The sequence below is a fragment of the Rattus norvegicus genome, chromosome 18, assembly GCF_036323735.1.
Source record: "Rattus norvegicus strain BN/NHsdMcwi chromosome 18, GRCr8, whole genome shotgun sequence".
NCBI classification, from domain to species: domain Eukaryota; kingdom Metazoa; phylum Chordata; class Mammalia; order Rodentia; family Muridae; genus Rattus; species Rattus norvegicus.
The window spans coordinates 7242770-7263055 of record NC_086036.1 but is presented as its reverse complement, the minus strand read 5'-3'; the positions used below and the strand labels follow the sequence as shown (position 1 = coordinate 7263055).

At 40.1% G+C, this 20286-nt stretch overlaps 1 pseudogene; it reads right to left on the bottom strand.

The window, feature by feature from the left end:
- Window positions 1-16726: 16726 nt before the first annotated feature.
- On the bottom strand, window positions 16727-18688 carry Phb1-ps12 (prohibitin 1, pseudogene 12; annotated as a pseudogene).
- Between the last annotated feature and the right edge of the window lie 1598 nt (window positions 18689-20286).

The window sequence follows — 20286 nt, the reverse complement described above, 5'->3', positions numbered from 1 at the left end:
GATTTCATATATATGTACAGAATGTGTTTTAGTCAACCCACCTCCACTCCTTCCTCTCTAATCCCTCCCTATCTCCTTTAGACAATACATGTAAGGAAATCTTCAAAAACCCAAAGTTGTCCAGAAAGTTCTTTGATGTTTCTTTATCTGTGATTCTCTAGTTTTGATGTCCCAACTTGTCAATTTTTATCTTAATTCTTGGGCAAATTGAGTGCTATTCAATGAGTCCTTTCCTATACCTACACCACATACAGCACTTCCTATATTTCCTTCTAATACTTCCAGGTTTCGGGTTTACATCTGTGATACATATTCCATTCTTTTGCAACTGAACTTCCGGCTTTCCCAACACTGTGTATTTAAGATGCTTCCCCCGCCCCCTACAGCTATGTTATTGTCTTTGCCAAATGTTAAGTGGCTGAAATTATGTGTCCTCAGGCTGGGAGCTTTCAATTTTGCTCCATTGGTCTACATATCTACTTTTGTTCCAATAATATATTGTTTTTTATTGCTATGGCTCTGTAATATATCTTAATTTCTAGAGTATAACCCTCCCCCAGCATTGTTCTTTTTGGTCAGAAATATTTCTGTTATCTGGTGTCTTTGTGATTACATATCAGTTTTGGAATAGATTTTGCTATTTCAGTGAAGACTGAGATGGGGATTTTGATTGGAATTGCATTGAATTTATAAATAGCTTTTGTTACAGTGGTAGGTTTCACAATGTTAATCTACAAATTCATAAGCATGCAATGTCTTTCTATGTTTCTAGTGTCTTTATCTCTTTTTACAGAGGTTTAAAGTTTTCATTGAAGAGGTCCTTTACTTCTTTTGATTGGTTTTATTCCTAGATACTTTATTTTCTTTGAGGCTGTTGTAAATGAGATTAGATCCATGCTTTCTCTCTCTGCATGTTTGGTGTCTCCACTAATGTCAAAAGCTACACCCATAACGTCTCATGAACTTCAATGTGTGAACAGGAGTTGAAAAAGGATAACACAGTAGACACGCTAAAGTGAACTTGGGAAAGCCCATGAGGTCTCATCTCTACACAAAGAACTAGATGCAACTAAGAAATACTAAGTGTGCAAGAAATAGTCATCTCCAGGGAGACCACAACAGTTGGTTATCCAACACCAACTAGTCAGTCTTGAAAACAAACATACAAGTAACATTGGACAGTCTGAGCAAATTGTGTTTCTGTGTTTAGAAATAAGCATGTATGCTAATACACATTAATGTCTTTAGCAATAATTAGTGAAAAACAGGCTATGGATGTAAAAGAGAGCAAGGAGGGTTATACAGGAGAATTTGGAGGTAAGAAAGTGAAGGGAAAATGGTGGAACTATATTATATCTCATAAAAGAAATCCTTTTTTAAAAGAATTATTAAACATGATTCAAAAATCATGACCCAGAATTAAAAGTCACTAAATTTGTTCTCACCAATGATATAATTTAAAGTTTCACTGTTAAAATCTTAATGAAATAAAATGACAAACCAGAGGAGAAAATATTCAGAATTTCTCTGTGTTGCTCCACTCACATCTAGGACCCAGGATATACAGAAATACAATTGTAAGACTTCAAACAAGCCACTTTTTAAAAAGAACAGAAGATGTTATTGTTTATTTAACAGAAGAAGAAAGATTCCCAAACACCAATACCACTTCCATGGAATTTAAATCATAGCTTCAAATACTCATCTACAGAATTAGCTAAAATAAAAAAGAGAAACAATGATAGCTACTTCCAGAGTATTGAATGACTGCTACTCTTGCATCCTGCTGATGGGGATGACCAATAGGAACACTTTGAAGATTAACTTGCTTGTTAGTTATAAGACGTAATGCATGACTGCTGTGCAAGCCAGTACCCCAACTTTCCAGTGCATCCTTTAGATTTAAAAGCAAATAGATGTTCAGAGGAAAACCTGCACATAAATACTTGTACATAACGTCCATGTTTGTTATGTATGCAATGCATCTGCCACTCCTTTTATTATTGGAAAATAACGACCCGTAACCTGAAAGCTTTCCACCTGGTGAAGGCGCTCATGAGGAGATACAAAGGAAGACTGTATAGCTTTTAAAAAGATCAAGCACCCAAACTACATACCGTACGCAGTGCTCCATTCCACACCCACAACTCTGCCTGCTTTTCGGGAGGCCTGCTAGCATCAAGGACACCAGGTAAGCCTCTCCCGCTACAATCCCTTGCCTGCCAACTCACCTGAAAGGGCACCCAACCGTGGCAAACTGCACCGAACACTGCACCCCACTTGCTGCTCTACAACTCTGCCTTATTTTCTAGAGGCTTCTCAGTGCCAGAGACGCCAAGTAAGTACCTGCCTAGCCCCTGTCCATAAACCTGTCTGAAAGTAAATCACTAGCAGTAACCGTAACCTATACCCTGTGCTCCATTTCCTGTGCCACAAACTCAGCCTGAATGGAGGCAGCACCATGGACAATAAGGTCAGATCCTGCCCCAAGCCCTTGCCTTCCATATTCCTCTAAAACACACCCATCAGACCTCAGCTTTACCCCAGCCCCAGGACTCTATTTTCTAGCCTACAACCAGATCTGCTTTCCTGGAGGTCGAAAAAAATTGTTAAATATAAAAAGTTCATGAAATCTAGGACACTATGAAAAGATCAAATCTAAATAATGATAGGAATAGAAGATTCCAAGCTCCAAGGTCCAGGAAATGTTTTTAAAAAAATAATAGAAAAAAAACTTCCTCAACCTAAGAGAGTTTTAAGTAAAAGAATACTTGAATCTCAATGGGACATCTATTGATGGGACATGGGATTTAAAAGGAGAGCGCAAAAGCAGATATGATTAAAGAAGTGTTTTATATACCTATGAAATTTTCAAAGTGTAAAAACTAACAGTAAATATAGAGAAACTAAATTAATATTTTAAAGGTTTGAGAAAAGACTTTGTATTATGCATATATATTTTCATTGGCATTTTATAAGTGCTTTCACATTAGTCCACTGTTACTAGACTGAACTGTTATTTTTAGAATTACTTGAGTTTTTTTCTTACAATTATCTTAGTTTAGTTGACCAAAATAACCAATCCCCATCCTAAGTACGAATAATCAAAGTCCATAGATGAATAAGAATCACACTCCTTCTAAGTGAGGTTTCTCCCATGCCTAGAATGGGTTAAAAGATTTATCAGATAGAATAGAACATACATAGCCATGAACGCATACATTCTTCAAATGTCTGCCCATTATTAATTTTTCTTTGACTTTCTAATGAATGCCATGAAATTGATCAGTATTCTACCAACATATACTTCATTAAATTAAATCTTGACTTGGAAGTTTGGTTATTCTACTTTCAGATATGTTCTAACTAAATGGGGTTTTTTTTTTCTCTTTAATAGCAGCAAAGCTCTCCATGTAAGTACATACTAAAGTATTTCCGAGTACACTACATAAGCAGTGCAGAAGACTTAGAAAACACAAAAAGAAAAGGAGGGCAGCTCGGTGACAGAGTGTGTTAGTAACATCCATCCAGATAGAATCAAGAGAATGGAAGTGAAGGGGAGGGAAGAATAGGGAAGAGAAAGAGAAATGGGAAGAAAAGATGGGGAGAAAGGGAGAGAGGAAACAATGGAGGGAGGTAAAGATGGAGGGAGGTCATTAAAGCTATGCCGTTTATGCAGACAAACAGAGGCACATCCGGATTTAGCTCACATTCTTCTGAACCAAGTCAGCAGCAGCAAAATATATGCATGGACATTTAAAATCCAGACATGAGATTCATCAAAGTTCTAAGGTGAGAACTCTTTAAAAATATGAAGGACAAAGAAAAGGGAACCCAGTCACTGTAGCATAAGGATTCGAAATGAAATTGTTGGAAATGGCTTATTCTGCACCTGATCTGAAATTCAGAAACATTATCATTAAAGAGTCTAATTCACTCTGGTATATACTGCTTTAAACATGATTATTAAAAAAAAGAAAAGAAAAGAAACGTAGAGTGGGGTTGAAAGAGAAACCTTGGTGACAGTCACTTCAAAGTGTTCTCTTCTCTGTTGAGACACAATGGTCTTATTTTACAGGGTCTCTAGGTCAGCCATTTAGAATGAATCTTCCTGGTTAATCAGCCCTCTGATTGCTTGATTATTGTTATTGTTTCTGTTGCAGTCTTTTACTCCAACAAGTAGGATGGCATTCCCCTTCTCTCTTGGCACTGGTGTAGCCCTTCTGTAGGAGACTGCCGTCCCAGCAGTCAGTGCTACCCATCACTGTGACATTTGTAAGGGAACTCTCAATGCAGGACAGCACTTCCAAATTGCCCACCATCTGGGTGGAACATGAATAAAACTGCAATAAATCACTCATCACATTGTGAGATTTTATGGAAATTCATATAATTTTAAAAAATGTATCACATGGCTATTCCCCCATAGATTTATAGCAAGCAGGTTTATTTGCTAATAATCTCATGATTGTGGCTTCGTTTGTTAGTTGCTTTATGCTTTGTGTAAAAATGTCATCGTTTTATCACTAGCAAGGGAGCCTTGATTCAAAACCTTTTAATACATTGCCTTTTGTACAGATGGGTTTTTGGCTATTCACTGTGCTTCATCAAGACTGAGTCTATGTTGATAGCATTGTTCTGTGATAAAGAAAAATATTTAGCATTGTGTTTTGATTGAGTTTTACTTTTATAGAACTGTAACATATACATTTATGTACAATAAAACTGTATTTTGGAGTAAAAGAGAAAACAAGGTTGACTAAAGAGAACTGTGTGTAATTTTCCCAATGCTTTCCAAGGCAAACACAGCATTATGACATGAACAGAACTGGTGAGCAAGCTCATGGGCAGGGAAACAATTGATGGGGTGGCAGCAAAGTAACGTCCAACTCTGTTGAACTGGAAAAGACTGGAGTAGGTTTCACTGCAGTGGGAGAGATGGTTCTGTGGTTATAGGACCCTGGTTCAGTTCCCACTACTCACATGGTGGTCTATGACTGCTTGTAGTTCAAAGGAACCTCACTCCTCTTCCTGCCTCTGGGGGTAACAGGCATGCACACAGGGCATGTGCATACAAGTCTCATGCACATATAATAAAAGGAAATAAACCTCTGACATTGACTTTGGTATTTCCTTCACATCTCTGGCAATCTTACCTTTACAAAAAGCACTAAACACTGCAGGATCCTGGTGGAATTCAAATGTGAATGGATTGAAAAGTAGATTGTGCAATCCCAGTGCTGGGTACATGGAGACAAGAGGAGTCTTGACTTACTGGCTGAGCCACCTAGCCAATTGAAGAGCTACTTCAGTGAGATCAGTGTCTCAAAAACTTAAGTGGAATGAATTGAGAAATATATCAATATCAAGTTCACATGTTTCAGAGGAGACATAAAGCCCTTTATCACATAGGTTCAACCTGTCATATTCCTGTGAAAACCTCATTCTCTCAGTAAAATTATGAAATTATAAAGAAAAGGAATTTTGGTTTATCATATAAAATATTTTAGAATTCTATATTTACCCATGTATAAACTATTATCTACATTCTTTCCAAAGAAACTGACTTTTTAAGAGGGATGATCCTCAAGTGCAGTTTCTAAGACTTCTAGAATGCCTTAGATCTTTTTCCATCTACTTACTGAGCTTGCTGTTTCAAATACGGACACACACACACACACACACAGATGCGTGCATGTGTACGCACATGTGCACACGCGTGGAAAGAAAGTGAGGGAGGGAGAGAAACTGAGAGAAATAGAGACAGAGACAGAGATAAACAGAGACAGAGAACCAGAGAGTGTCAGGGAGAGAGAACAGCTGATAAGACATGATGGGTGTCCCACTGAATTCTGTCCCACACCAAGTATGTAAAAATATAGCTTCTGTTTTAATAGGCCTTTGTCACTGGTTGCAGAAGATAGTGATTCAGATCTTTGAGGCCTGCAGACATGAACATAATGACTTCCTGATTTGCTGATTACTAGCAGAATTTCAAAACACCTAACTAAAACCACACATGCACATGTAAAGATACATGAGCTGGGTGTGGTTATTGAATATGCATGGTCCACTTGAAGTGGCATTATTAGGAGGCGTAGCCTTATTTGAATAGGTGTGGCCTGTGGGAGGACATGTGTCACTGTGTAAGTGGGATTGGTCTCCTAGTGCTCAAGTTCAGTCCAGTGAAGAAACGAGTCTCCTTCTGGCTGCTTTCAGATCAAGAAGTAGAACTCTCAAATCTTACCAGCACCATGTCTGCTTGGATGCTGCCATGTTTCCCACCATCATGATGATGGACTTATAAAACTGTAAGCCAGCCCCAGTTAAATGCTTTCCTTTAGAAGAGTTCCCTTGCTCCTGGTGTCTCTTTACCTGGATGGAACACTAACCAAGATACAAAAAAACAAAAACAAAAAACCAAACCAAAACAAAACAAAAACAAAAAACTCTAAGACAGGGCATTAGCTTTCTTTATTTTTTTTTATTTTTTTTTTTTCTTACAAAGACAACATTTAATCGGAGTTGGCTTACAGGTTCAGAGGTTCAGTCCATTATCACAAAGTTAGGAACATGGCAGCATCCAGGCAGGCATGAAGGCTGCTAGGGCATTAGCTTTCTTATAAGACTTAGTATGGAAAGGCATTGAATTCATTTAATGCTCACTTTTGAAACTATGAGATGAGTGAAGGGAATAAAACCAATGCATCTCTTACAAGTGTGGGGCTTGAGAAACTCTGAAAGTTCATTAAGGAGAGAGAACTTATAGTAGGAACTATGTCACAGCAGAACTTTACACTGAAACAAACCCAAACTGAAGGAGGCCTTAACCACAATGTGATCCATTAGTAAATGTCCACTGCATTGTGGAAGTAATGAGAATCTAAATGTGAATTCACTCCAGAAGAGTCTATGCCCTGGCTGAGCAAACACGCACACACACACACACACACACACACACACACACACACACACACACACACACCACTTTAATCTATGTCTTCTCAGTGCTCAGGATTTTAGAAGTAGTGTCTTTCTAATAACTAGGTCATAGTGGGTAGATTGAGCCCTCTATCTGGTGACCGTAAGAGACTGATATGGAGAGATGCAGAGGATGCCTCATGAGAACACACGGAAGTAAACAGATGACAAGGGAGACAAAAGAAAAGTGATGCATTGACAAATTATGGCTTGACAACAGCAGTTAGCAGTCACCAAGAATTAAGAGAAGACCATATAGTGTCCTCTTCTGGGTGAGCAGAGTACAGGGCTCTGCTGACATTTGAGTTCACATTCATGGCCTCTAGAACTCTAAAGGAAGAAGTGCTGTAGTGTTAAGTTACACTGTTTGTGCTCTTCACTCGATAATCCCAACAAAACAAAATTGACTTTGGAAGATTTTTTTTTGTTTTTTTCATTTCTGTACATGTATATGTGCATATCTGTATGTCTGTCTATCTGTCTGTCTGTCTGTCTGTCGGTGTACATAAGAGCAGGTGCCAACAGCAGACATCAGATCTCAGGGAGCTGGAGCTGTGAGCATTGTGAGGTACTAAGTGTAGGTGCTGGAAAGTGAATTCCAGTTCTCTAGAAGAAGAGTACATACGATCTACTGCCGAGCCATATCTTCACCTCCAAAACAGGAAAAGCAATACTACTTAAGATATAATAAGCCTTATCTCCTTCACTTGGGCTAGTTGGTCTCATGCTTCCTACTGCTGTGACCCTTTAATTCAGTTCCTCATGTTGTGGTGACCCCCAACAATAATAACTGGATTTGGTTCTCTGGAATCTAACTTCTTGAGTTCTTTGAATATTGGATATTAGCCATCTATCAGATGTAGGACTGGTAAAGATCTTTTCCCAATCTGTTGGTTGCCATTTTGTCCTAATGACAGTGTCCTTTGCCTTACAGAAGCTTTGCAGTTTTATGAGTTCCATTTGATAATTGTTGATCTTGAGATTCACCTCATACCAGTCAGAATAGCTAAGATCAAAAATTTCAATAACAGCAGATGCTGGTGAAGATGTGGAGAAAGAGGAAGACTCGTCCATTGCTGGTGGGATTGCAAGCTGGTACAACCACTCTGGAAATCAGTCTGGTGGTTCCTTAGAAAATTGGATATAGTACTACCTGAGGACCCAGCTATACCACTCCTGGGCATATACCTAAAAGATGTTCCAATACATAACAAGGACACATCCTCTGCCATGTTTATAGCAGCCTTATTTATAATAGCCAGAAGCTGGAAAGAACCCAGGTATCCTTCAACAGAATGGATACAGAAAATGACCATATTTACACATTTACACAATGGAATACTATTCAGCTATTAAAAACAATAACTTCATGAAATCCTTAGGCAAATGGATGGAACTAGAAAATATCTTCCTGTGTGAGGTAACCCAGTCACACAAAACACACATGGTGTACACTCACTGATAAGTGGATATTAGGCAAAAAGTTCGGAATACCCATGATAGATCTCACAGACAATATAAAGCTCAAGAAGAAGGAAAACAAAAGTATGGATGCTTCATTCCTTCTTAGAAGGGGAAACAAAGTACTCACAGGAGGTAGAGGATAGGAGGAGCTTGGGAGAAGAGAGAAGGGGAAATGAGGCAGTCAAGTATGGGAGGAGACAGAGATGACATACAGAGGGTCAGGAAATTGAACAAAGTTGAGTAACAATGGGGAATGGGGAACTGAGGGTCGCCACCAGAAAGTCCCGGATACCAGGGAAGCAAGAGGTTCCCAGGACCGAGTGGGGATGAGATTAGCTGAAATTTCAACAAAGGGGAGGGAGAACCTGTATCAAACATATCCAGAGGTTAGACAAGGTCCCAGGTTGAGGGATGGAACTACTCACTCATCTCCAAAATTTTAACCCAGAATTGCTCCTGTCTAAAGGAAATACGGGGAAAAAGTGTGACACAAAGACTGACAGAAAGGCCATCCAGAGACTGTCTCATCTGCAGATCCATCTCATAACAGATAGCAAACCCAGACACTATTGCTGATGCTAAGAAGTGCTTGCTGACAGGAGCCTGATATAGCTGTCTCCTGAGGGGCTCTGCCAGAGCCTGACAAATACAGAGGTGATACTGGCAGCCAATCATTGGAGTGAGAACAGAGACCCCAATGGAGGAGTTAGGGAAAGGACTAAAGGAGCTGAAGGGGTTGGCAACCCCATAGGAAGAACAGCAATATCAACCAACCAGACCACCAGAGCTCCCAGGGAATAAACCACTAACTAAAGAATATACATGGAGTAACCCATGGCTCTAGCTACATATGTAGCAGGGGATGGCCTTATCTGGCATCCATAGGCAGAGAGACAATTGGTCTTGTGAAGGCTTGATTGCCCCTACACTGGTAGGGGAATGGCAGGGCGGTGAGGTGGGATTGGGTGGGTGAGAGGGTGAGCACCCTCATAGAAGCAGGGGGAGCAGGGATGGAATAGGAGGTTTCTAGAGGGGAAACCAGGAAAGTGGATAACATTTGAAATGTAAATAAATAAAATAATCAAAAAAAAGTCACCACAAGAAGAAGAAGATGAAGAAGAGGAGGAAGAAGAGGAGGAAGAAGAGGAGGAAGAAGAGGAGGAAGAAGAGGAGGAAGAGGGGGGAGAGGAAGAAGAGGAAGAAGAGGGAGGAGAGGAAGAAGAGGAAGAAAAGAAAGCACCTGACTTAGATTCATGGTCGATATCTCATGGGTAGGTATCTACCCCTGAATATTTAATTTATTTTTATTTCCTGCTATACTTTCTGAGTCAATTCGTAAACCTCTAATTTAACATATAAATTGAATTTAGTAACCCAAACATGATAGTGCCATTTTCCAAGTATTTAATTTTCTTAGCTCCTTGATTTGTTTCCACTGAGAGGGTCTGAGTCATTTACTTGTGTGAGTGAAATGATATATTTACATACAACATCTTATGCATTTGCATATATTAGGGAATATTTTGCACAGCAATATGATTTACATGTTTCCAGATTCAACAATATTCTAATGCATTAGAGTGTCCAATAAGACAGGAACCATCAGTTATACAAGCCATTAAGTGGAGAAGGATTAAGTTAAGCTAAAATTTACTGGTTTATGGAGCACCGAAGGACATTATCTGTTGCATAAATGCTATACTATAATTCATGATTTCTACACTAGACGAAAACAAAGTAAGTTCATGCTAAGAATCTTGCTTGAAAGGGTGAGAATATTCTGTTACAAGGGCATTAGATAAATTTCCATTGTTGGTACAGGACTTTTACTACAATATGTCTTCATTTTCTGTAATACTCTCTCAGAAGTCCTCTCTAAGTTTGTAAGATATGGGCATTTCTCTTTGTGTAATTATGGATTTAGTGATAGTTTCACTAGAGAAATAAAATGATCTGATAAGATTAATGATTCAATCAATTTTTTGTATTGATTTCCATCAAAAATATAGGACTACATGTGGAGGTGTGACACAGAGGAAACTTGAAATAATATTGAAAATCCAGACTTTTCTGGTATCTTCAGCACACAGTTTCTCATCATCAGAAATTTTAAACCATTTGGACCATGTTTCTTCTAGGGACTGTTCTCTATATTATGGAATGTTCAACAACCTCTTTGTTTTTTTCCAAAAGATGCCAATAGCTGTGTTCTAGATGTGAAAATGAAAATATTGCCCTTATAAGTTGTTACACATCTCATAGGAGTAACACTGTTCCAAGCTGGTAAATGCCCAGGATGTCCTGAAGTTCACTCCTTTTATCTCCTCTTCCTGAAGGACTCTGTGGAATGTAGTGAGAGAATTTCAGTGTCCAACACAAGAAATGTAAGAACATGAACGTAGAAGTGGCTTAGGCTATCCCTGTTGGGGTCTGAAAAGATTTTGGCATAGAACAGTGGACCGCACAGAATGTCAGGAGATAGGAAGGTCAAAGGGCACTGTGTGGGAAAGAAAGTAGCTCATGCACCTGAGACTGAAGAAAGATTGGAGATAGTTGGACAGTCTGGTGCTGATTGTCACTCATGGCTGTAAGTAGAAAAGTACATGGCTTTAAGAGAGTTTTCTAACTTATGAACTAATGGCTCTAGATTTCTGGAGACATCCTACAATGACACAGAAGAGGGTTGAAGGGATTTCCATTGGTCAAATGTTTGAGTAATTTGAGCACCAAAACAAAAAATAATAGTAAATACTATAATCCCTTGATACAGACAAGAATACATTAGTCCATACTAATAAAATATATAGATGATATATACATAGATATTTTATTTTGAAGTAGCCCCCACAAAATATTCTTTAGTTACTAAGTAAAAAACTCATAAAACTTGATATTATCAAAAATACACTGCATAATTATCATGTTTCAGAGAACAAAGAGGAATATGGAGAACACAGCATCACTGTGAGATATCCCTTTTAAATATGCAAAAGATAGAATCTGTGGAGTAAATAATAAACAAACCTAAAATTCCGAATGCTAGAGTTACTTCAAAAAATGAAGGAGCAGAAGTCAGGAAATGATGGAAGAAGTCATCCTCGTATCCATGCTATGTTGTAAGCTTCATTGTGTGTGGATATCATATTTCATCAAGGGTTAAAAGTCTGATATGACAACACTGATATATAGGAACCAAAGTGAATGAATGAGTATTGAGACACCACTTCCCAGCTAAAGGGCTCGCAGCTTTTGCAGAGGGCTAGAGTTCAGCTCCCAGGCCCTATGGCAGGTAGCTTATAACCTTCTGTAACTCCACTCCAGGTAATCTAATACCTGGATACTACAAGAAAGTGCACATAAGCACATGTGCCCACGCACAGAGAGGGACACAATTAGAAATAAAATGGATCTTTAAAACAAAATGAACATTGAAGAAAGCATTATTGTAAGAGTGCATTTGAAATATTACTTATTTATACATATCTGACCTTTCAAAAGAATTGAATGATTCTACTTTACGGTTTATCAATTTATTCATTTACATTTCAAATGATATCCCCCTTCCCAGTTACCTCTCCACCAACTCCCTCACCCCTTCCCCCTCTATGAGTGTGCTCCTCCACTTTAAATGTTTTAATGTATAATGGACACCTGTAGCTGATACATTTTAAACTACAGTACTTTTTTTTTCCTATTAAAAAAATCTCTCCATTTTTTGCCTCTTGAAAACTTGGTGTTAGATCCTCTGTTTTCCCTCAGTGCATGAATTCTATTCTCCTTACTGAGCTAAAAGAAAGGAGGGTAGGAAAGGTAGTGTCAGAGAGCTGAAAGATGAGGACAAGCCTCCTCCTGATTGGATACAGCTCATTCGTGCAGCATTGTTCTTGGGCCACACACAGAACAATGCAGGCTCTTTCAAGCTTTCCAGGAGATCACCTCGTCAACAAGATGAGCAATTTAACCAGCACTCAAGTTCAGTACCTGGTGGATTTGGCTCAATCACTTTCATTCCCTTCAAAATACTAATGAGACTCCAGGTCATGTGAACAATCTGCCCTTTGCTTTTGGCAGGGCCACAGTTCCCAGTGTCGCCTATCAAATGGGTTTTAAGGCAAAAGGGACCTCCCCCTCCTTTCCCATCATACAAATAAGAACATCTGGGAAAAGCAGCTGAGACTCTGACAAGAGAAACGATATTACAGGAGTGTTATTCTCCCAACCCACCTTCACCCTCTTTGCATCCGGCAAATAGTAGTTGTTAATCACGTCATTGACACTCATGGCATTAATTAATATCACCTCAGGCCAGCTCTAAGCTCTATGCCTTGCAATTGGTATTGGCTGGGGGCAGAAAGTAACATCTGCCAAGAAATATTTATTTATTCACTAGACTCTCTAGAACCCATCACTATAATACTTACCCTCAAAAAGTGAAACCCTGCAATAACACAAATCATTGGCAGGCTGTGACACGCCATGACTGATTGCTCCTGCTGCAGAAATAAGAACTACCTGATTACTGGGACAGGCTTCAAGTAAACAGCAAAACAGAAACCCCCTTTCCTTAGTCCTGATACCCACCTCCTGCACGCAAACCACAGAAGCCCTTTATAGGTTTAAAGCACACATCAAAGGTGATTCGTCCAACTGTGCTACATGCCAGCATACTTCTGGCTTGTCATTGTCCCCAAAGGAAAGACATTCTCTAAATGAATTATATAAATAAATGTAATGCTGTAAGCAGAATATCAACCAGGTGATTTCATTTTTCTTCGGCTTTTAGGTATTTCTCCCCCCATTACAATTTATAATAATTTCCCACCATGAATATTGCATAGCCTTTCATTAATTATGTATGCCAGTGAAACATGGCACTCACTCTGCCTTTCCCATATTCCAAGTTGAACAGACTTCTCCGTTTTATACAGAGACCAATGAGAGATCACATGGGGCTTTAAGGGTGGAGAATCTACTACAACTTCTTTTAACAAAATATTTCCATATTCACTTTTTTATCTACAAAGCAAATCAGGATGGAACTTTGATTCATTTTTTCTAGATGGTATTTCATGTATTTATAAATTTCTCCCCTCACCTTTTGCAAAAGAGGTTAAAATTCAAATTTCAAAAAGTTTAAACAAGCTTCTGGTTTCTGCCTGGGCCCGCAGCTGACCGGTCCCATAGCTCTTTATACTCAAACCCTGTGAGGGCAAGAGCTGGTAACCCAGAAGTGCCAATAATCCTGAGAGCTCAGGGGAGACCACCACTTCTGCTCACATTCCTGACCTAAGAGGAACATGACTAGAGGCCTCTGGATACAGGAACCTAGGAGCAGTGAGGGACAGGTTCCTTCTGATCTCTGCCTGAACCCAGAGCTGAAAGCCAGTCTCCAGGAGCTCTGACATACCTGAGAGCTGAGATAAAAAACCACATCTGCTCCAAAGGACCAACCTGGAGCAGTCAGGACACAGGTACCAAGGATCAGGGAAAGGATCTTTTCAGTTTCTGCCAGTGCCTGGAGCTGACCTGTGACATAACTCTCTGTACCCAGATCCCCCTGGGAGAAAGCTGGTCTCTAGGATTACTGACACACAGGCTTACAGGAAGGTCAAGCCACTGTCAGAGACAGAAAGACCAGCTAACACCAGAGACAACCAGATGGAGAGAGGCAAGTGCAGGAACCTAAGCAACAGAAAACAAAATTACTTGTCAGCATCAGAGCCCAGTTCTCCCACAAAAGCAAATACTGGATATTTGAACAAACTGGAAAAGCAAGATTCAGATATAAAATCACATCTCATGATGATGTTAGGGGACTTTAAGAAGGACACAAAAAACTCCCTTAAAGAATTACAGGACAACATCCCTTAAAGAATTAAAGGAAAACACAACCAAACAGGTGAACGAATTGAACAAAACCATCCAGGATCTAAAACTGGAAATAAAAACAATAAAGAAATCACAAAGGGAGAGAACCCTGGAAATAGAAAAACATGGGAAAGAGATGAGGAGTCATAGATGCAAACATTGCCAGGAGAATACAAGAAATAGAAGAGAAAATCTCAGCTGCAGAAGATACCATAAAAGATATCCATCTTTGACACAACCATCAAAGAAAATGTAAAACGCAAAAAGTTCCTAACCCCAAAATCCTAAAAAATCCAGGACACAATGAGAAGATCAATCCTAAGGATAATGGGTATAGAAAAGAGCAAAGATTCCCAACTTAAAGTAAATATCTTCAAAAATTATAAAAGAAAACTTCCCCAACCTAAAGAAAGAGAAGACCATGAATATACAAGAAGCCTACAGAACTACAAATAGATAGAACCAGAAAAGAAATTCCTCCCATTACATAATAGTCAAAACACCAAATGCACAAAGAAAGAATATTAAAAGCAGTAAGGGAGAAAGGTCAACTAACATAAAAAGGCAGACCTAACAGAATTCTCACCAGAGACAATGAAAGCCAGAAGATCATGGGCCAATGTCAAACAGACCCTAAGAGAGCACAAATGCCATCCCAGGCTACTATATTCAGCAAAACACTCAGTTAACATAGATGAAAAACTAAGACATTACATGACAAAACAAAAATTGCACAATATCTTTCTATAAAATCCAGTGCTAAAAAGAATAGTAGATGTAAAACTCCAACACAAGTGTGAAAACTACACCCTAGAAAAAGCAAGACAGTAATGTAATCTTCTTGCAACAAACCCTAAAGAAGAGAGCCACACAAACCTAATTCTACCTCTAACAACAAAAATAACAGGAAGCAACAATCACTGTTCCTTAATATCTCTTAACATCAACGGACTCAATTCCCCAACAAAAAGACATAGACTAACAAGCTGGATATGTAAAGAGGACCCAGAATTTTTCTGCATACAGGAAACACACTTCAGTGACAAAGACAGACACTACCTGAGGGTAAAAGGCTGGAAAACTATTTTATAAGCAATTGGTCCCAAGAAACAAGCTGGAGTAGCCATTGTAACATTGAATAAAATTGACGTTCAACTAAAAGTTATCAGAAACGATAAGGAATGATACTTCATATTAATCAAAGGAAAAATCAAGCAAGGTGAACTCTCAATCCTGAATATTTATGCTCCAAATGCAAGGGCACCTACATTCATGAAAGAAACTTTACTAAAGCTCAAAGGACACATTGCACTTCACACAGTAATAGTGGGAGACTTCACTGCCCCACTCTAAGCAATGGATGGATCATGGAAACAGAAACTAAACAGAGACACAGAGAAATTAACAGAAGTTATAAACGAAATGGATTTAACAGATAGTTACAGAACATTTCATCCTAAAACAAAAGAATATATCTTCTTCTCAGCACTTCATGGTACCTTCTCCAAAACTGACCATATACTAGGCCACAAAACAGGTCTCAACAGGTATAAGAAGATTGAAATGATCCCATGCGTCGCATCAGATCACCAGAGACTAAGACTAGACTTCAGTAACAAGAAAAACAACAGGAAGCCCACATATACATGGAAGTTAAACAACACTCCATTCAATGATAAATTAGTCAAGGCAGAAATAAAGAAAGAAATTAAGCTAAACAAAACATTCTCAACTGAGGATTATCGAATGGCCAAAAAGCACCTAAAGAAATGTTCAACATCCTTAGTCATCAGGGAAATGCAAATCAAAACCACCCTGAGATTCCACCTCACACCAGTCAGAATGGCTAAGATCAAAAACTCAGGTGACAGGAAATGCTGGCAAAGATGTGGAGAAAGAGGAACACTCCTCCATTGTTGGTGGGATTGCAGACTGGTACAACCATTCTGGAAATCAGTCTGGAGATTCCTCAGAAAATTGGACATTGAACTACCTGAGGACCCAGCTATACCTCTCTTGGGCATATACCCAAAAGATGCTCCAAAAACCGGGAAGGGGAATAACAATCGAAATGTAAATAAGAACTCAAGTTAATAAAGATAAAAAAAAATTTAAAAATAAAATAAAATGAAAACTCCATAATACTTATGAATATAAAAAATAATTCCATTTTTGGAAACAATAATTCAAAACATAAGAATAAGAGAGTATTTCAATTACAGAAACTTGTTATAATAAAATATAAATGCAGAAAATAAAAAAGCTATAATGACATGTGATATTAATTTAAATAAAAAGAATGATAAAATATATTTTAAAAAGTCAACAAACATTACAAGAAGGCACACATTGTACTAATTAATATCCTGAAAATCTCTGTATTCCTAGTTTTAGTTATTTTGTGGCTATGTGCTCTGTATACAAGGTTTTGGTTTTTTTTTTTTTTTTTTTTTTTTTTTTTTTTTTTTTTTTTTTGAGGGTCTGGGTGCCATTTATTGACAACAGCTTACTTTGTGTTTTCTTTCCTTGATTGCTTCCTTCCGAGCACTGGCCCACAGCCCTTGCGAAGGAAGGGCAATCTCGGAGAGAGGGAGCAGGAAGGCAGGCACACATGTCCTTGGCAGGTGTGCTCAGTCCCGGCAGGATGCAATCCTTCAAGCTAGAATCCCATTGGGTATTTGAGAGGACCGATGTGGGGGCGTGGACAGGAAGTCTACCACAGGATTCACATCTCCGTTTAGGCCTCTTGTCCTATCCAAGTCTATCCAAGGTTTGGGTCTCTGGTGGGGACAGCAAAATTAGGCCCACCCACCTTGATGGGCAGATTCTTCACTCCGTACCCTAGTCTCTCTCTCTCTCTCTCTCTCTCTCTCTCTCTCTCTCTCTCTCTCTCTCTCTCTCTCTCTCTCTCTCCCTCTCTCTCTCTCTCACACACACACACACACACACACACACACACACACACACCCCTACTTCCGCTGGTCACTGTTAAGAGGGAATGGCCTTGCAGTTAAGACAGACCATTTCCTCCTGCCCTCCTCAGCTGCATCTGTCCGGGTTCATATGGCTGGAAAAATGAAGGGCTTGCCTTTTGGTTCATGTGTGTGCGCCACTGACTGTAAATCTTCAATATATGGCAGAATGGAGTCTCTAGGTCTACGCAGGCTGCCAGCTGGCTCCCCGTCCACACACACTGCCCTGCCTTTCTTCTGCCAACTGCCAGCACCCAGGGTGGAAGGCCAGTCTGCATAGGCACTTGGCAATATTGGATATGAAAGTGGGTAAAAAGTGTAACAATAAAAGCTTCATTTGATAATTAGAGATCTGAAGTGATTTTACCTTTATTTCCTTCACGTTAAGCCAATCATTAAATTTCACGGTGATTTCCGGGGTGGGACAGAAGGAAGGCGTCATTCAGAGCGATGGAGGCTGTGGCCTGGTTGGCCTCACTGGGGGAGCTGGAGGAGCACGACTGCCCTGCTGGCAGGTAGGTGATGTTCTGAGAGCGGGAGAGCTGGAAGCAGCTTCCAGCTTTCGCAGCTCGATCAGGCCATCACCGGCGGTGGCCAGTGAGTTGGCGATCAGCTCAGCCGCCTTGGAGTCCCCCTCAGCAGAGATGATGGCCGCCTTCTTCTGCTGCTCAGCCTTTTCCACTACAAATCTGGCTCTCTCTGCTTCCTGCTGAGCCAACTGTTTGGCTTCCACGCCTCTGTGAACTCCTTCCCGAAGGTCAGATGTTTCTGGGACACGTCATCCAGGATGAGCCCAAATGTTGCTGCTCGCTCTGTGAGGTCACCGCTCACCTGCCTGGAGACCAGCTCTCGCTGGGTAATCAATTCTCCAGCATTGAATCGAGCCACCCACCAACTTGAGGATCTCTGTGGTGATAGAGGGCAGCACCCGCTCATCATAGTCCTTGCCAATGCTGGTGTAGATACGAGGAAGCTGGCTGGCCGCTGGCCGGAAGAGGATGCGTAGTGCGATGTTGGCATTCTGCAAGTCTTTGCTGCCAGTGATGACCCGCACATTCCGTGGTCGAGAGCCGCGGTCAAAGATGATTGGCTATATACAATATAGAACTCATATACATTAAATAAATAAATCTTAAAAAAAAAAGACAGCAAATAATTACAAAGATGATTGGCTTTTGTACCCAAGGGATAAGAGAGTGAGTCCCTTCCTCTACCACAATATCCTGCATGCCACGGAATTGGTCAAAGATGGCAGCTCTGTGTCGGCCTCCACGTTATATAAAGCAGAGTTCACCACGCCTCCTGCAACTGCTAACGCCAGGCCGAACTCTCCGAGGGACTCAAACACTTTGGCAGCCATGACACCTTCTGTTGCTTCCACTCACACCTGCTTCCACTCTGACCTCCACGTGAATTCCCCCTACAAGTGGTTTTTAATGGGTTAATTTGGGTTTGTCAAGAGCATCTGAATTATTGATATTCAGAAATGTTTTATTCTTTCATATTTCCAATGTATTTTATGATGGTTATCAAATTAGTTAAAACTAATAAATGTCACATATTGACATACAAATACGCACACACACACGTGCACAGACATGAACATAAGATTAGTTAGAATTTCCCCAAATTTCTGCTCTTGCTCATTATATACCTACTTTGTTATCCAGACTTCTGCTGTATAGAGTGGAGCAACAGCTACTGACTAGACCTACAGGAGCCCCGGCGGTATTGGCTTCATTAAGAACACAGACCACCTCTAAACAGAGACTGAAGGAACACCCATTCAGAGCCTGCCCCACATGTGGCCCATACATATACAGCCACCCAATTAAACAAGATGGATGAAGCAAAGAAGTGCAGACTGACAGGAGCCGGATGTAGATCTCTCCTGAGAGACACAGCCAGAATACAGCAAATACAGAGGCGAATGCCAGCAGCAAACCACTGAACTGAGAACGGGACCCCCGTTGAAGGAATCAGAGAAAGAACTGGAAGAGCTTGAAGGGGCTCGAGACCCCATATGAACAACAATGCCAAGCAACCAGAGCTTCCAGGGACTAAGCCACTACCTAAAGACTATACATGGACTGACCCTGGACTCTGACCTCATAGGTAGCAATGAATATCCTAGTAAGAGCACCAGTGGAAGGGGAAGCCCTGGGTCCTGCTAAGACTGAACCCCCAGTGAACTAGACTGGTGGGGGGAGGGCGGCAATGGGGGGAGGGTGGGGAGGGGAACACCCATAAGGAAGGGGAGGGGAGAGGGGATGTTTGCCCGGAAACCAGGAAAGGGAATAACACTCGAAATGTATATAAGAAATACTCAAGTTAATAATAATAATAATAATAATAATAATAATAATAATAATAATAAGAAGAAGAAGAAGAAGAAGAAGAAGAAGAAGAAGAAGAAGAAGAAGAAGAAGAAGAAGAAGAACACAGACCACCCTGGGCTGCCAAGACACAGCCCACACACAGTGGTCAAGTGACCACTTGAACTCCTGCACGTCTTAAATTTTACTTTTCTCTCTGTCTTTTAAATCTCTGGGGGCAGAAACAGGTCTACTTCATACTAAACATCCACTCTTGGGAGGAAAGCCAGCCTGTTTTGTGCTAAGAACTGTCTATGGCTCAGGAAGCCACTTCTCAGTCCCCAGCTGCACTTGCATTTCATGAGACTCCCGTTTCTGCAGGCACCGAGACTCCATGTGGCTGAAAGGCATGAATCTCGGCACTTTACTGCCTTGGTTGTAAATGATTCCTCCCTGGATAGAAAAATAACACAGATATTAATTAACGTCAACAAAATGTGAATACTCTACTGTAAATCTGGCTGTCTGTAGGACTAGTTCGAGGGATGCTACTCTAGTCAACATTTGAAACTTAATAAATACTATGTGAATAACTGAGGATGAAGGCTATTTTTAGATGTATTTCATTAAGCCAATACTGAGAGGCACGGCACATTCACCGTTTCTGAATTTCCAGGTGAGCTATA